Source organism: Chrysochloris asiatica, unplaced genomic scaffold (assembly GCF_000296735.1).
Source record: "Chrysochloris asiatica unplaced genomic scaffold, ChrAsi1.0 scaffold00010, whole genome shotgun sequence".
NCBI classification, from domain to species: Eukaryota; Metazoa; Chordata; class Mammalia; order Afrosoricida; family Chrysochloridae; genus Chrysochloris; species Chrysochloris asiatica.
Window position 1 is genome coordinate 29,194,552 of NW_006408528.1, and position 20,093 is coordinate 29,214,644.

Consider the following 20,093-nt stretch of genomic DNA (forward strand, 5'->3'; position numbering starts at 1 on the left):
AAGGATTCCTTGAGATTTTTGTAGTAAGTTATTCTTTAGACCTTGAGCTGAAGCTATCCCCCTAGGTTATCTTGTAACTAAATAATAAGCTGACTCACAAAATAATGAATACCATGCTCACATTTTTAAAAATAGCCACCCTTATGAGACCAAATGGCTTTGAAACAAAGATGAGAATATAAAGGGGCAGGGAAACTGGAATAATGCAAACAAAACAACCAGAATGAAAATAATAAGGATGTTCATAAATTTGGAAGAGTTTAACAAATTGTCCAGTGGGACAATTGTATATACTTTGTTGAATGAGAACACAAACGGCTGTGGAAACTTTCACTGAAAATACAATTGAAAATAAATAAATAAATAAAAAGGGTCAATTGAGTTGGAGGGTTCAGGATCTGCTGGAAAGAAGCACATTGTCTGGCCAAGAGATGTTTATAGTTTAAGGTATAGAGACTGGATGTAATGGTTGGATTGTTGTTGTTGTTGTTATGTGCCATCGAGTCGGTTCCGACCCATAGCGACCCTGTATAGGGTTTCCGAGGGTGTAAATCTTTACGGGAGTAGAAAGCCTCATCTTTCTCCCGCGGAGCAGCTGGTAGTTTCGAACCGCTGACCTTAAGGTTCGCAGCCCGATTCGTAACCACTACGCTACCAGAGGATAGAAAATATATATTTTAAGTATGTTGTTGTTGTTGCTAAGTTCCATCAAGTCTGTTCCAATTCATAGCAAACCTGTATAAGGTTTCCGAGGAGTGTCTGGCAAGTTTGAATCACTAGCCTTGTGGTTCAAACTGACATTGCAGTGCAGCGCATTAACCTGCAGTGCCACACCATGACTGAGTGATATATTGATATTGAATATGAAAGATAGTTTGAGTAATATTACCTCAAGTTTAGACTCAAATACCTTAAAGCCCTGAAGGAAATGCCATTTAGGTTGGAAATAAAAGTTCTATGTGAGCTGACAATAAAATATATTGATTGGTGATTGAGAATATGACTCAAGCATTCACAGAAGAGGTGTGTGTGCTAGAGATAAAAAAAAAAAAATCTAATTTCCATTGTATAGATAGTGTTGAACCCATGAGCTGGATGAAGAGGAGAAATTTTAGGTCTGAGCCCTGGCGATAGTTGAGGATAAGGATGAGAGACTTGAGGAGCAGCCAATATGGTCAGTGGACAATCAGGAAAGCATGAAGTCAAATGGAGAAAGATTTTGGGGAAAGTGGAAATCATTAGCTAGAAAGGTAAGACTTGAAAAAATAGTGAGATTTGATAATGAAATACTTAATTTTTGTTGAATTTTCAGAATCACAAGTTTTAATATTCATGGGCTCTTAAGGGGGAAGTAAAAGTAAGGTAAAGTCTCAAGCTAATTAACTTTTAATTAGTTAAGAGGATAATGCCAGTGATGTAGATTTTGAGTTGAATCCCATTATTTCCTATAACAAATTCATCTGCAAATTTAAATAAGAAAAAGTTTTTCTCCACAGCATATCTTAACAAAATTAATTAATTTAATGATTTTTGAAACTTTTAAGGTTTACTTACACAATTTTTAGAACCATTAGAATAAATCTTTTAACTATTATGTGAAAGCCCTTTACCTTCCTATGCAATTAGATAGAAACTAATTATGTAGATAAATTAGGAAAACATAAATGTAACATGAATTTTAGGAAATAAAATATGCATGCAATCATATGATATATATACATATAAAACTCATATATCTACAACACCTAACAAAAACAACCTAAATATACCGACTAATTTATGGCTTTGACCTCTCCAAGCTCCTGTTTCAAGAGCCTTTCCATTCTATTAATTTTTTTTATTAAAATATTAACTGAAGTCTGTTGGCTTGGCTTCAATTGAAAATTTTATTCAAGGATGAATTAAATAACACAGAACTTATATAACACTTTTTCCACATTAGGTAATTTGCCAAGAGAATTTTCAGTAGAGCAGTTCAGACAAAAGCTTATTTGGAGAGGGAACAAAAGAAGTGGGAGGAGAGGAAGTAGAAGCAATGATTACATACATCTTTTGAAGAATTTTACTTTCAAGAGGAACAAAGTGATCGAGGATCAAGGAACACATTTTGTTTTTGTTTTTTGAGATGGAAATATGACAACATGTTAATGGTAATGACTTTGTAGGGAGGGAAAATCGATGCAGAACAAAGAGTGGATATGTAGACCAAGTCCTTGTACAGGCAAGCCAAGATATGTTCCTGTAGACAAAGGAAGGGTTTAACCTTTGCATAGAAATGTGTAGACAAGTATAAGTTGTTTAAATTTCATGGACCAATGAATTTTAAGAATTGATCAGAAAGAGTGATGTCAGTTTTGGAAAATTTAAGTTATATTGTTGTTTTTGTTAAGTACCATCTAATTGGTTCTGACTCACAAAGACCCTGTATTGGGTTTCCAAGGTGTCGCTGGTGGGTTTGAACTGCCAAAGTTATGATATAGCTTTATTAAACACAAGTTCTAGTAGGTGAGAACCATGAGTGTGTTCAAGCCCTATCACAGCAAATGCTATTTGAAATTGAAAAATAAAGCAACTGGGTATGTCACTCACAGGTAGATGTCCATATTAGCAATAATGGTGATAAGATTATGGGATGAGAACACGTTTATAAGAAAAAAGTTTATTGTTGCTAGGTACCATGGAATAGCAACCCTGTGTACAATAGAATAAAGCACTTCCTGGTCCTGCATCATCTTCAAAACCTTTCCTATGTAGTGCCCAGTGTTACAGTCACTGTGCCAATCCATCTCATGGAATGTCTTCCTCTTCACTGACCCTTTACCAAGCATGGTATCTTTTTCCAAATACTTGTCCCTCCTGATAACATGTCCAATGTAAGACAAACTCTTGCTGTCCTCACTTCCAAGCAGCGTTCTACTGAACTTCTTCCTAGACAGATTTGTTTGTTTTTCTGACAGTCCGTGGTATATTCAATATGCTTTGTCAACACAATAAAGAGAGAAATAACAGTGAATAGTGTTGTTGTTAAGTACTGTTGTGTTGGGTCCAACTCAAAGTGATCCTATATAGGGTTTCCAAGGACTGGCTGGTAGGTTTGAACCATCGACCTTGTGGGTTGAACTGAACTTATGGTCCAGTGTTTATCTTATATAAATAGGAAGGCTGGGCAGTTAAAAGAATTAGTTCATGTATAAATAATCCTACAGGAATGTTTCAAGGTGGTAGAGAGGGAATCTTCCTCTTGGCTTTGAGGTTAAGAATTGGTATTTGTAAAACAAAGTCCAAGATGGCATAAAAAAATGTAGAACTGGTGGAGATTGGAATGTCTCTGTACTCAATTTAGAAAGCTGCAACAGCAAGGACATCGGCTCACAAATGAATCAGAATCTATAGAACCTTCCAATGCCCCATTTTGAATGTTAGTATGTTTGTCAGAGAGAGAGAAAACAATGTGATAGAGTGGTCAGACCCCCTAGGCAACACTGTGGGATTATTTGTAGGGAAAGATATCTTAATAGGGATACATTTCCTCCACCCCACCCCACCCCCGATAATAGAAGAAATGAGATATTTAGTTGTTAATTGATCTAAATAAAATAGATGACATGGCATTACTACACTGATTTTGCGTGTGTGTAATTCATCAAAACTCTTAGTATATATGTATTACTGAAAACATTCACAAGGCTGACAAATTCTTTCTGACTACATATCCTTGTCAGAACAGAAGCATAGCAGTACTGTGCCTAACAAAATGGTCAAGTATCTACCTTGTCATCCATCATGCCATTCATTATGACTTTAATTTTTATCAGTTTATCTTAAGCAATGAAATGTTTCACTAGATATGTTCGATTTTTTTTAAGATATGAGGATAGCATATTTCAATTTGGGTCAATTCGTTACTAAGGGTATTTATTATTTGTATTTTCTTATGCATGTTCTCTTTGTATATCTTGGGAAACATGAATTATACATATGCTATGACCTACTGTTCTCATTTCCAGAAAACATCTATTTTTGCTTTCTTTTGATATATATTTCCCCCAATCTCTCATTTTAGAATGTTTTACAATTCTGTAAAAAGCAATATAGCAGTTTTAAATTGAGCATAACTTTATGATTCACTAAGATTGGATATAATTAAATTCAAAATATGATACCACACCCATTTATGTGAAAGCACAATGATGTTGATTTTGCTGGCTTCTCATGAGTGTTTTTAAAATTGATTCCACAAGTTGGGTATGGACAACTGTGGAGTATATGTTGCTTTGAAGCTTCCAAGAAGAATTTTATGGGAATGTCTACATTACTTTCTTCGGTGAAAATATCACAATAAAATCAATCAAGGAAACAGCCTATAGCAAACCTCCATTAGGGTATTTTACATCATTTAGGAAATAGTTTTTTTTTCCTCTATTAATAAAAAAAAGTTCATTTTTATATATTCTTATATTTCTGTAATTATTAAAAATTCATGTCTGATTTTCCTATGTGACAAGTACAATTTATATACACACACATACACAAATATATACATATTCAACCCATTGTCTGTAACTTATTTGTAAAAGATGCAATAAATTTCTTCCCTATATATTTGGAGTCCTTGTTTGGTGCTGTGGGATAATGCACTAGACAGCAAGGATGGTTTGAACTGCAAAGTTGGTGGTTCAAATTCATCAGCCACTCCTTGGAATTCCTATATAAGGTTGCTGTGAGTAGACATGACTCGAATGCACTTATCAACTTAACAACAACAACAAGGTCTTAATGGAGTCTTGGTGTGGTAATGTAGGATAAGCATTGGACTGCTAACTACAAGATTGGCACTTCAAACCCACCAACTGCTCGGGAACTCTATACAAGGTTGCTATGAGTTGAAACGGATTCAATGGTACTTAACAACAACAACACATGATTATCAAGAAAATTTCTGGTTTGGAGTATCAAAGACTAAGTACTCCATAGAGACTAGATTGTGGTACAGAGAATCAGGAAAGTCAAAGCTTGACCATTTTTCTGAGCTTATTTTCTAACATGCTGTCTTTAACATTTTAGAAGGGTAGAGCCAAGACAACGGCCCATTATTCAGAACACAGATGGGCCTTCTGCTTCTCCCCTGTCAGACGTCATTTGTCTTCTGGTTTCCTGACATTCTATTCCATAGCAGTATGTTTGATATTATCCAGTCTGCTCCTAGTTCACCCATTTGAATGTAATATACTGTCCTGACAGTTTAGATTCTCAAACACTTCTAGTTACCTATAGCTTCCACTCTTTGGCAACAACTCATGCTTGGCCCCTTTGATTGACAAATTTGAGTCTCTTGATCTCTATAGGGATTTCTTCTTTTATTAATATGATGCTGACTTGAATTTCAGACTTTGTGTTTGCAATTATTGGAAGAATTTGTCTTTAATAGTCAAGTATGCTACTGGAAAACCATACAATAGTCCAACTGTCTGAGACATCTGTTTATTCCTCTCCAGCTGACAGGGTCCTTAGTTTAGAGCCAGACTCATCTAGATGTGATCTAATACCTGCCATATTGAGGTTTAAAAGAACAAATTTATGCCATTTTTGTTCCACTTAGTTCAGAATTTATATGGTAACTGATAAAAAAAAAGAACATTTGCATAAATCTTAAGAATATGAATATTAAACTTTTTATATGACAACTTATATATCTTTCTAAACTTGTGTTTTCCCAATTTACAATTCAAGCTTGAAATTCACACCATATCATTGAAACTATTTTCTACCAGGCTGTAATAGTGGCTTATCAGAGAATCTAATGGGAAGTTTATAGTCTTTACTTCATTTCTCAGGTGTATTTGCCAACATTGGTTATTCCCTCATTTTTCAACATTTTTCTTTCTTCTTTTGTTTAGACATCATAATCTTTTAATTTACTTCCTTTTTTTTTTTTTTTTTTTCTGTCAACTATGTAAAGACAGTTTTTTCTCTTTCTGTTTCTCAGTTATTTGGGCTTTTAATAATTCCATGTGAGGTTCTCTTGCATTCATATTTTATACTGCGTCTCTAAGCAATCTCATCTACTCCCCTGACTTAACTACCATTGCTCTTCTAACTATATATCTCCTTCCAGTACTTTCTCCAAAGCTGTAAATCCATCCATATCTACAATAACATTTTGAACATCTTCACTTAAATATTTTCAAGGATTTTGAATGAAATGTTTCTTCTTCTCACAAACCTGTTTTTTTCTCCTGTATTCTCTATCTTAGAAGTATGATAGTTATTCTAACTAGTACTCAGCAATTATCTTTCTTCTTTACTACTCTTCCTACTATAAATTCACAAAGACTTGTACATTTTCATTCCTTAATAGCTCTGAAATCCATCTATTGTTTTTCCATGGTGCTTTTTCTTTGACCAATCCAAGCCTCTATTTCATAATGCCTGAATGAACATAACAGTTTGGCAACAAATCCCTTTGAATACATTTTATAGCCAGGTTTATCTTTCCAAATGGAAATCAAAACATTCACCTTTCAGTTTAAAACTCTTTGAGCATTCCAGTGACCTTAAGATATGGTCCTTAATCAGATAGATAAAAGACCTTCTAGATTTTACACACATTTTCAGTTTTTGTATTTCTTGCATTTGCTTCCTTTCTTTTCCCTTTATTACCCTTTTTTTCTTCTCCACCTCACATACACATCCCTTCTCTCACCACCCTCAAATATCAATCTGACAATTACTGATAACCTCTTGTTCTTTAATGTATACATTCTCAAATGTAAACCTTCCTAGATGATGCATTACCTGGCACTTATGTCTCCATCTCCCTTCACAACTAGCTGTGACTTATACACACACACTCACTAATACACACACAACCACTCATCCTCACATGTATACTTTTTCTGATTAATTCTACTATACTCTCATGTCTGAACTTGTATGTGATGCCTTGGGAAAACATTCTTTATTTCATTAATGGTCTTCCCTACATACAAATAAAACACTGCACTACTTCATTTTATAGATCTTATTTGAATGATTGTGCTTGTAAATACCATGTTTCCAATCAGAATTTCAGCCCAATAAGAGAAGATGCTGTATCTCATTTGTTCACTTGTGTCCTTCTGGTTTCCAGCACACTGAGAGACATGTAATGAACATTGAACAAGTTTTCTATTTGTTCAATAGATTGATAAACCAATATAGTTTCCCCCCAAAAAGAATATTTACATGAAATGTCTTCAGAAAAAGAGATCAAAAGCTTCACTTCTTACTAAGGATGGGAAGGGGTGGTAAGCAAAAATGACCTTGTCTTACAAGTCATTGTATGAGCTGACATTCCCATTTTTTATCTTTTGCTTTTTTTCAACTATTGTCTTTCTTGTGCTAGAAAACCTTTAATGTCTATATTCTGTTATCTGTTGATCTCAATGGGGATTCTGTATGACAGTTTACTTAATGTTACTGTTAAAAGTACATTCTTAGAAAAAGACAAAAAACCAAACCCACTGCCATCAAGTCTATTTGGACTCATAGCGACTCAATAGGTTGGAGTAGAACTGCTCCTTAGGGTTTCTGATACCGTAAATCTTTATGGGAACAGATAGCTTCATCTTTCTCCTGTGGAGTGGCTGGTGAGTTTGAACCTCTGATTTTGTAGTTATCAGTCCAGTGTTGAACTCATTATGCCATTGGGGTCCTAAAGTAAATTCTTAGTGAGTGTAAGAATTGTGTTGAGGTGATACCTGGTCTCCTCTAATATAACACAAGGTCAGTGCTTCAAGCTTACCAGTTACTGCTTGGAAATCCTATACAGGGTTGCTATGTGTTGGAACCCACTCAGCACTTAACAATTGTTGTTGTTGTTGAGTGCCATCGAGTCGGGTCCGACCCATAGCGACCTTGTACAGGGTTTCCGAGGGTGTAAATCTTTACGGGAGTAAACAATAGCAACAACAATAAAGACTGTGGCTAGAAGGATCATATCAAGTAATTCACTGCACTACAGGGAGTATTATTTCCTGAGATTTACTGGTATTACTGTCCATGTTTTTTAAAAGATGGTTTACAAATTGCAGCAACAATTTCTTTTAGAAGGATCAGAACAAGGGTGATCACTACAAGGTTAAAGATATCCCCAATGCTTAACTTTTCTATACTATTCCATAATTCCTGATATCAACCAAGACTCCTCCCCTCAATATTTCCCCCTACATTCTAGGGTTCTGAATCTCATTGCCACATCTCATGAAACTCAGGGCCATCAAGGGAATGGATCACATGATTGTGGAGGGTGGCAAGTCCCAATTTCTAGTTCAGATGTCAGTATAGGGAATTCCCCTCACACAGAATCACACTTTTAACTCACAAAGCTGTGGAAGGAGACAAGTCAGGTCAAGCCATAAGATCAAGTCTCAAGAACCAGACAGAGGTCAGATGGAAGCAAGTTTGGTTGATCAGGCAAAAGAGTCCACAGCCCATTCACATCACCAAGATGACTCATTTTGTATCCAACAGGATGGCAAAATTGGCCAATCCCCTTAGATTTCCAAGTTTTTAAAATTTTAAATACACCTGTTAACAATCACTCACAATGACACCACATAATCTGGTCAGCTTTTCCCTTCCCCCTCCCACCTTCTCTTACCGAGACCCATCAAGAAAAAGTAATTTGGTAGGAATTACAAAGAATAGAAAATACGTATCAGGTAATTCATTGCATTGCACCAATATAAAATTTCTTTAGTTAAAACTCATTTTATTTAAACGTTTTTATATAGAAACAAAACAAATAGTTTATGGTGATTATGTATTACAGTGGTGTCACATTTATTTAACTGTCATCATATTGTTAAGTCCTGTTGAGTTGGTTCCAACTCATAGTGACCATATATAGGATTTTTGAGGAGTGACTGGTAGACTTGAGCTGCTGACCTTTTGGTTCAAATAGTATTTGTGGTTCAGTTCTTATCCTACAATGCCACACCAGGACTCAGTAAAATTGGTCTTGCTTGTGTTTGGCTATCTATATGATTTGGCATTATTATTTATGTGCCAGCTCAGGTGGTTAGCAGAGTAAAGACTGATTGGCTTTCTTTTTTTCCTCATAATAAACATGGTGAGTTTAACTCTTCACCTGGGGTCTGTTATAGATCAACACTGTCATTATGGGGCTAAAAGAGCCCATATTGCACAAATGTGCACATTCCTCTTTATTCTGTTCTATAAGACAAGTAAACACAGTGTGGGGTTTGTAGACCTGATTGAAACATGACTGAGCTGAGTAATATGCGTTTGAATCAATGTTTGCAGTGAATGATAAAAAGAATTGGCAAAAGACATCCATACCCCACTAGCATTTATTGTCCTTGAGGAATAATAAGTAATGCTGTAGTGTATCAATCAAATACAATGACTACTCCAAAGCATCTCATTTGTCCTAATGTTATTTAACGTTCATTTGAAGTTTGCAGCTAGAGATTCCTTTGACTGCTGAAGCTGATGCCACTCTTCTGCCACATCTGCATAACTGATGTTGCCATCAACATTCCACTAAGTCAATGCAATGTTAAGATGGAATCATCCTGGGCACAGCACAGCAGGTGTGTTCCACTTGACTGCTACCATAACATTCATCAAGAGATGAATGATGAATGATTAGGTTCCCAAATGATTTTAAATATGTGTTTTAAAATAAATCTCCTTCTTACCTTTGGCCCAGGCACCTCTTGGGAGTATAGATGTTTAATCAACATGCATCAAAAGAACCTGAATCTCCATAGACCCATATGATGCACATTTCTTGAGACTTATATACCTTACCTCCTTGCTTAATATTTGAAACATATAACATACACAAATCCCCTCAAGAGCCAAATCAAGTAGTTACAGACATGTCCACAAATGTTAACATTTGCAAGCTAAGGGACAACTTTGCAGGGTTTCTGAATACTTGGCAAAGTTTAAACAAAATAAAAAAAATTCTAACCCACTTAGTTCACTGTACTGGAAAGAGATTTAGAAATTCAAATTACAACACCAAACTCTTTCTTTATGTGGGATCTGTAAGCCAATTACATTTAAATCATCTGGGGTATTTCATAAAAATGTAGGATTCTGCAATCCATTCAATGCAGTGCTTGCTCAATCCCTAGGGTTAGATATCAAGAATCAACCTTTCTACCTGTCCCAGGTTATCCTCATGTACACTGAAGTTTTAGAATCCTTGGCTAAGAAATGTCTGCAAAAGACTCTACATCAAATTTTTTCCATCAACTCTCCAGGTTTGCTATTCATAAATTTCATTGAAATCATATCACGATAGAAGAGAAAAGATCTCCAAACAAAATTTAGCTTTATTTCAATAAAAACCTACCTAAATAAATTTTGAATATTTGAGAAAGCATAGTAATAACAAAGTTACATATTTGATTACCTGAAAAAACGTGACAAAAATTATTCTTGATTTTTTTTTTTCTTTGTTACCCTTACATGTTCTAAATGGCTGTAACTAGTAATTCATACTATATAATGTTATGTAAGTCATAATTTCCCCTAACCTAGTATATATACATGTAAACCTTTGGAAATATATGCCCACTCATGTGTATATATGAGGGAGAGAAAAAAGTATTGTTACTAGTGTTCCAATTTTCACATGCATGGATTGATTCCAAATAAAACATGTTTAGCCATGTCTTTGTGATCGTGGATGGCTAGAGATGAGTTTTCTCAGTAATATACATTTGTCTTGCTTAACTTTGCTAGTGTTTCTTCTAAAAAATAAAGATTCTATTTGGTTTAACACTCCTCAGAAACACTATACCATGTGACTATGAGTCGAAACCAACTCAAAAGCACTTAACAGTAACAGGAGCATTTGTTTCATGGAAAAAAATGATTTTGAGATCAGGGCTAACATCAAAATTTTAACAAAATTCAAGTGGACATCTTTCCAAATCATTGAAGCTTTGCAACAAGTATTCGGGAATGCTGACCTACATAAAACAACCACTTTTAGGTGGATCCAGTGTTTTAAGGAAGGTTGGGAAGTCCTCAAAGATGAATTTAAGTCAGAGAGGTCAGCTCAGAAGGTTATGTAGACTGCTTTTGGGGCCTCCAAAGGGGAAGATTTTCTCAAAGAACACAGTGTGATCACAGGAGCTCATTATAAGAAATTTTAAGAAAATTGAAAACTGCATTAGTGAGAAAAAGGCCAAGAAAGTTGCATGGAGGATTTTAATTTCCCATCATGACAATGCACCTACTCATTCTTCTAATGAAGGATGTCCTAAGAGAATTTCATTGGGAAACCTTGCCCCATATATCTTTCAGCCACAGTCTTGTCTCTTTAAATGTGTTTTGCTCCCCAAACTCATAAAACATTTAGAAGTAACATGATTTGAGTCCCTTGAGGATGCCAAACTGCTAATTTGAAGTGCAGTTAATCAAAGAGTGCCGTTTTCTTTAAGGAATAGAGATGGAAAGATCTCCTTCAGAAGTACATAAAGTAGATTTAAGAAATGTTGAGAAACAATAGATTCACAGTTAGAAATTTTTACTAACTAAATATTTCTATGATTTTGAAGCAATGCTTTTTTAGTTACCTGTGTATATACATGTAAACATAAACAAAGTCACACATGAATGTATATTTTTGTATGAATGTGTCTGCTCACATAATGAACATAAATGTTCACACACATATGTCCTCGATATATGTATGCATACATATATGCTATTTATACATATTCTTTGTACTGGAAACTTTTGAAAGTATTATGGAACAAAAACTACATCATCATTTAAGTTACTTTTTCTATAGTAATTTATGATTCTGCCCTCAAGACTGGAAGACTTTGCAGTATAGGCATATCTCGTGTTATTGTGCTTCCGTTGATGGTACTTAGTAGATATTGAGTTTGTTTTTATAAATTGAAGGTTTGTGACAACCTTTAAATGACTGTATTGAACAAGTCTATTATCTTCCCAAACCATGTACTCACGTTGGTCTCTCTGTCACATTTTGGTAATTCTCACAATATTTACATTTTTTCATAATTCCACTTCATGCCTGCATTCCTGGTGTGGTACCATAGGATAAGCCCTCGACCTCAAAGTCCATTTGAACCATAAGATCAGTAGTTCAAACTCACCAGCTGCTCCTCAGAAACCCTATACAGGGTCGCTATGAGTTGGAGCCAACTCATCGACACTTAACACAGTAACATCAATTACACACTTAGTAAACTACAGTATTGTGCTAACATAAATTTTATATACACTGAGGAACCGAAATAGTATGTGGCTCACTTTATGGCAATATTTGCTGTATTGATCTGGAACTAAGTCTGCAATATTTCTGAGGTATACCTGTACAAGAAATGTGTTGTCACTTTTCCTTTGGCTAGAATCTCTACTGGCTTTATAGACTACATATTCTGCTTGGAACTTGATAATGAACGATACTCCAGAAAATGTACAGATAAGACAAAATATGAAAGAAAAGGAACAGGAGAGAATGAGGAATGAATAGGTGGATTAGATGAATGAATAGAAAAATAAATCAAGATAATGAATGGCAAAATGTACAGGCTCAAAACCAAAGCCAACATCTTTACAGTGGGAAGAAACTCACAGAGAATTCCTTCAGGAAACTTGGAGAATATAAAAATTGCACATAACTTGAATTTTGTTGGAATTAGTTTTCTTTACTTTGGATAATAATTTGTAAAATCTGACATGTTACAAATAAATACTACAACCATGAAACCATGTTCTTCTTTAAGCATATGCCTCAGCTATTTGTTAAAATAACACTTATTTAGGGGTATGTTAGGATAATATATGCCGTTTTCATTTCTCAGACCTCCCCTAACCTAAGGCAGAAGTACAGAAAGAAATGGCTTCCTGTTTGATCTACTTCTTTATTTTGATGGATTTGTTGCAAATATTTGAATGAATTCCTACACAAATGTTAGGCTTCTTCAATTGAGCACTGAATTTGGAAGAAAAAGAACGAAGACATGTTATTTTTCTGTAACAGCATGACATGTGAGCTTTGGCACCAAAGTAAGTGCTATCATTTATTTAAAATGAACTTAAGGTGCCCCATTCAAAAACAACATTATTTTCTAAAATTAAAAAAAAAAAAAAAAATTAAATATGTCTTTCTTTTCCTGCACCTTTTTAAGTAAAATAAAGCCTATTGGCATGTCAGGGATTCAATTGTATCCATCTAACATATATAAGTCTTGGTGTGGTGCTACAGGTTAATGCACCAGATTGCAAAGCCATTTGAACTGCAAGGTCGGCGGTTCAAGCTCACCAGCTTGGAAACCCTATACCAAGTCACTATGGGTTGGAACCAACTCGACAGCACTTAACAACAACAACAACATATATGATATTTTGACTAGGCCGTAATCCTCAATTTGTCAGTTTTGTAGTGCTGTAATTTGGCAATTATGTTACTATGTAGTCTCACAGTTACACAACAATGTGATTTGATAGCTGTGTAATGACTTTGCTTCCAGTTGTGATATTTTGTGAATCTTGATGTCTATGTCCTGATGTGGTGCTGTAGGATCAGCACAGGACTGTGAGCCACAGAGCGGCAGTTCAAACCCACTAGCTACTCCTTGGAAACCTTATACTGGGTCGCTGTTAGTCAGATTCAACTGGACAGCACTTCACAACAACAAATGAGAATTAGGTTATGTTTGTTATGTTAATGAATCAAGGGTGGGATGTAACACCCTTACTCCCATCACAGCCCTGATATGATATAAGGAGTAATTTTGTTGGGGTGTGCCCTACTTCAACTTTTATTTAAAAAGAAATAAAAGGAGACAGAAGCAAGCAGAGAGGGAGAGACTTACTACCACCAAGAAAGAAAAGATGGGAGTGGAGCATGTCCTTTGGAGTCAGGTTCCTTGTATTAGACCCAGAGGAGCACTGATGCCCAGACACATGGAGATCTCCAAGGAATGATGAGCCCATAGATGTTGAAAGGATGAATGGACCTTGAGCCAAGGCTGACAGTGAGAGAATACCTTCTCTTCAAGCTGGTGCCCTGAACTTTTAACTTCCCAAACTGTGAGAAAATAAGTTTTTGTTTTTAAAGCCATTCAGGTGTGGTAGGCACCACTGATCTGTCAGTTTGTCACACTGCAGTGACTTGCGTGATGCTGTGATACTGGAAGCTATGTCACCAGTATGTTGAATATCAGCAGGGTCACCAATAGTGGACAAGTTTCAGTGGGAATTTGAAACTAAAGCAAACTAGGAAAAAGGAAATGTGGACTACTTCTGAATGTTAGCCACTGAAAACCTTCTGAATAGCAGTGGAACATTGTCAGATATTATGCCAGTGAAAACATGAATAGCAGGAAAACACTGTCAGATTTAGTGTTGGAAGACAAGCCCCTCAGGTTGCAAGACACTTAAAATACTACTGGGGAAGAGCTGCCTCTTCAAGTAGAGTTGCCCATAATGATTTGAATGGAGCCAAGCTTCTGGAGCCTCCACTTGCTGATGAGCACAACTCAAAATGAGAAGAAACAGTAGCAATCATCCATTAAAATTTGGAATATGAAATGTACAATGTACTAACTTAGGAAAATTGTAAGTTGTCAAAAATAAAATGGAAAACATAGGCATTAATATCATAGGTTGAAATAGATTGGTATTGGCCATTTTGAATCAGACAATCTCATACCTTACTATGCTGGGAACAACAAAGTCAAGAGGAGGAGTGTCATTCATCATGAAAAGAAATATTTCAAGATCATTATTTTCTGTGATAGGATACTATCAATATGCCTACAATAAAGACTAGTTAATACAACTATTATTCAAACTTACGTGCCAGCCACTAAAGCCAATGATTATGATATTGAATAATTTTACCAACTCCTTCAGTCTGATTTTAATCAAACATGCAATCAAGATGCATTGATAATTACTAGTGTTTGGAATGGGAAAGTTCGAAACAAAGAGGAAGAATCAGTAGTTAGACTATATGGCTTAGGTGATAGAAATGATGCTGGATATAATTTCCCTAGAACAATGATGTATTCATTGCAAATACCTTTTTAAAACAACATGAAAGGTGATGGTACACAGGTATTTCACCAGATGGAGTACACAGGCATCAAACTGACTATATCTGTAATAAGAAACAGTGGAGAAGTTCAGTATTATCAGTCCAAACAAGGCAAGATGCCAGCTATGGAATAGACTATCAGTTAGTTGTTCAATGGTAGTTCAGGCTGAAGCTGAAGAAAATTAGAAGAAGTCCATGAGAGCCAAAGTACAACCTTCAATAAACCCCACTGAATTTAGAAACCATGTCAAGAACTGATTTTATACATTAGACACTAATTACTGAAGACTAGAAGAGTTGTGGGATGACATCAAGAACATAACATCATTTAGGAAGAAAGCAAAAGATTATTAAAAGAAAAGATAGAAAAAAAGTAAAAAATGGATGTCAGGAGAGACTCTGACACTTGCTCTTGAGCATTGACAAGCTAAAGCAAAAGGAAGAAAAAAGATCTTAACACAAAATTTCAAAGGACAGCTCAAGAAGATAGAGTCAAATATCATAATGAAATGTATAAAACTTGGAGTTGGAAAGCCAAAGGAGATGAACATACTCACTCATCATTTCTCAAGCTGAAAGAAGTGAAAAAAATATTCAAGACAACTTGTATTATGAAAAAATTTTATGGGCAAAATACTGAAATACACAGAAATCATCAAAAGAACATGGAAGAAATAGAGTCACTGTACCAAAAAGAAATGGTTGATGTTCAAACATTTCAAGAGGTATAATATAATCAAGAACCAATGGCAATGAAGGAAGAAATCCAAGCTACACTGGAAGGCATTGGTGAAAAACAGAGCCCCAGAAATTGATGGAATATCAGTTGAAACATTTCAACAAACACATACAACACTGGATCTGCTCACTTGTCTTCGTCAAGACATTTGGAAGATAGCTACCTGGCCAACAGATTGAAAGAGATCCATATTTGTGCCCATTCCAAAGAGAGGTGACCCACGGGAATGGAATAGCCATCGCATAATATTAATATTACATGAAAGTAAATTTTGCTGAAAATAATTTTTAAATGTTTGCTACAGAAATACAGCCAGATTCAATAGAGAACATGGATCCAGAAATACTATTACTGTCATCAGACGGCTGTTGTCTGGAAGCAGAAAATCACACTAAGATGTTTATTTGTGTTTTATTGATAATGCAAATATTTTGAGGGTGTGGATCATGACAAACTATAGATAACATTGCAAAGAAGAGGTGTTACAAAACATGTTATTGCGCTCATGTGGAACTGTACTTGGACCAAGAAGCAGTTGTTCAAATAGAACAAGAGGATACCAAATAAATATAAGTGAATGAAAGAAACTATAGGTATTAAATATGTTACATCAGTAATGAAATTTTGAAACATTTAAATTAACAACAAAAGCTATCTGAAAGAAGACCCCAGCTTCATGATGCATTTAGGATGAGGAACGGCAAGCTGTTGTGAATTAAATCTCCATTTCCACTTATTTGTTTTGGTACACTACATTTTGTTATTTGGGTATTTTAACATTGTGCTTATACAGGTAAAAATAAATTTTAATTTTGAAGTTAAATGCCACCTCCCCAAATTCATAGAAAAAAAAATCATTCTTTAATTTTTCACTTGTCTTGTGCTTTATTTTTAACATGTTACAAAAACGCATGCCTATTAGAGCTGCGAACCTTAAGGTCAGCGGTTCGAAACTACCAGCTGCTCCGCGGGAGAAAGATGAGGCTTTCTACTCCCGTAAAGATTTACACCCTCGGAAACCCTATACAGGGTCGCTATGGGTTGGAACCGACTCTATGGCACATAACAACAACAACAACAAAATTAGAGATTAAAAAGAAATTTTTTTTTCTTAAATTGATTAACAATTACGGTGAGCCCATGTTTGTCAGTGTAGAACTGTGCTGTAGGGCTTCCAGTGTGTGATTTTTCAGTAATAATTCATCAGTCCTTTTTTTCTGAAACATATCTTGTTGGACTTGTACCACTAATCTTTTGGTTAGCAGCTGAAAGCATAAATCAATCAACAAGGACAGACCTGTATTATGATGCCCTCTGCCCTGATCATTGGAGAGTTTTAAACAAAGGACTTTTACCCTTTAAGAGTGTTCTCTCCCCACCTAAATAATTGAAATTCAGACTGCATAGCATGCAACAATGAATTTAAATTGTGAAGATGGTGTAGGACTAGGCAGTTGCAGGGCAGCTAATTATTTATTAAGGCCCTCCTAGCCAAATGTCTACATATGTACTGTAAAACCAAGCCTGTATGCTAGGTGTGACACTGTAGGATAATGCGCTGGACTGCAAGGTCGGCGGTTCAGGCAAACCAGCTGCTCCTCAGAACCCCTATACAGGGTCACTATACCAAGCACTTTACATACATGAATTTATTCACACTTCTTAACAATTTTATTCAGTAAGAAGTTATTGTCATTCCTCAGAAACCCTATATATGATGGCTATGAACCAGAACCGGCACTTAACAAATCAACAGCAACAAAAATTCTTTATTAGAAGTCTTGGTGTGATCCTGTTCAATAAGTTGTTGTTGTTGTTAAGTGCTGTTGAGTCGGTTCCGACCCATAGCGACCCTGCACAGGGTTTCCGAGGCTGTAAATCTTTACGAGAGCAGAAAGCCTCATCTTTCTCCCGCAGAGCAGCTGGTAGTTTCTAACTGCAGACCTTTAGGTTCGCAGCCCGATTCGTAACCACTACGCTACCAGAGCTCCTTACTGGACTGCTAATCACAAGGCTGGCAGTTCAGACCCACCAACCAGCCCCTCCAAAGGAAAAACATGAGGCTGTCTGCCTAGGAAATCTTATACAGGATCATTATGAATCAGAATTGATTTGATGGAAGTAAGGTTTGTTTTTTGGTGTTTATACTTTATCAATGGTAGAACTGAGACACTGAAGGTTTAACAAAGTAGACAAAGTTTACACAGTGATTAAGAGGCAGACCTGTGCTTTGAACACAATAATGGACTGAAAAAAAATGAGTTTTGAAACTACATTCTGTTTACTCTTTGGTGAAATCTACCTTGCATATCAGCGCATACTGAATCTTCCAAGATTGTGAGATTCATTCTATCGATGCTTATACATCCCTACCCCTCCATACTGCTGGTTCTCTTGGTCATAAATGAGTCATTCAGGAAACTGCGAGTAAAATAAAATTTGCTCACTTCTATATGTGCTGGACTACAAGGTCAGTAATTCAATCTCGACAATAACTCCTTGAAAACCTGAGTCTCTATGAGTCAGAACTGACCCCACAACACTTAACAACAACATTACCTATTAAGAGAGTATGGTGGCTCTGTACTACAAAAAACACTGAACTGAAAACAGCCAAGTGGACAGTTAAAGCCACCAGCAGTTCTGTGGGAGAAAGATGAGGCTTTCTACAACCTCAAAATCTCTATACAGGGTTGCTACGAGTGGGAATTGACTCAACAACTACAACATGACCTATTGGGATTCACACAGGTCACTGGGCTTCAGGTTAATCTGCCCAGAAACCCAGGGTAAACATCACGTCTGTATTCTCAAAAACATGGTTTCAGATATTTCATGATGACTTCCAAATCCAACTAAACCAAGTGCCATAGAGTTGATTCACTAGACAAATCTGTGGTACAAGACCTAAAGACATCTTTAAAGTGTTAAAGAGCAAAGATGTCAGCTTGAGGACTAAGGTATACCTGACCCAAACCATGGTATTTTTCAATAACCTCATATGCATTTGGAAGTTGGACAGCAAATAAGGAAGATTGTAGAAGAATTGATACATTTGAGTTATGGTGTTGGAGGAGAGTATTGAAAGTACCATGGACTGCCAAAAGAACAAATATATCTGTGTTGGACGACGCAGTGCAGCCAGAGTGCTCCTTGGAAGCCAGGATGGCTAGACTTCGTCTCTCATACTTCAGACATATTGTGAGGAGGGACCAGTCACTGGAGAAGGATATCATGTTTGGTAAAGTGAAGTGTTGGAGAAATAGAGGAAGACCCCCAGCAAGATGGATTGGCACAGTAGCAGCATCAATGGGTTCAAATGTAGCAATGATTGTGAGGTTCGCTCAGGGCTGAGCAGTGTTTTGTTCTGTTGTGGATAGGGGCGCTATGAGTCTGTACTGACTCAATGGCACCTAACAACCACAACAACAGCAACAATAGAGTTGATTCCAATTCATGATGTCCCAAAGTTTAATTCACTACACCAAGTGAGGGCTTCTTTGCTGTTTTGTTGTTTTTGTTAAGTGCTGTCCAGATGGTCTGACCCATAGCGAACCTGTGATTTCCAAGGGGTAACTTGTGAGCTTGACCTTGTATTTCACACTGACTTTTCAGTCTAGCCCATTAATCCACAGCACTACACCAGGACAGTACCTCAAATAGGAAGCTGAGTCTTCCCTCATCCCTCCCAGGGGTGCACATGGACTAATCAAGAGAGCCCTGAGCCCTAGCCAGCTGTCCAATCTCATCATCTCACTTTTCCTCTTCTTAGATTCTTATCTACATACGTCAGATGAGAAAAGCTTATTCTAACATAATATACTGTTTTTCTATGTCAGTTATTCAGGCCAGAACCTTAGAGCAAGAGATTCCAGATGTGCGCTCGAAAGCCTTTTAAGACTATATGGTCTTCTAGAATTCAAAGTGTATTTTTAAACTCAGAACCGATTGCTGACTGTTTCTTCTTCTTTTTCCTGCTGTATCTTCTCTTTCTTGAGGCAACAGACTTAAAATACCTTTAATATCCTTCAAATAAAAATATTCTGACTCCAAAGTAGGATTAAGGGCCATGTGGGGGAAAAAATTCAAAATAAGAAAAATCAGATGATATTTCAAAATACAATTCCATCATGATTTCTAAAGAGCTAATTTCAAATAGTTTGAGAATTATCTCTCCTGGTATCTTCAGACATTTTTTATAAAAGCTACTTAATGATTTTCCCTTCAAAAAGACTTGGGGGCACTCCCTCCATA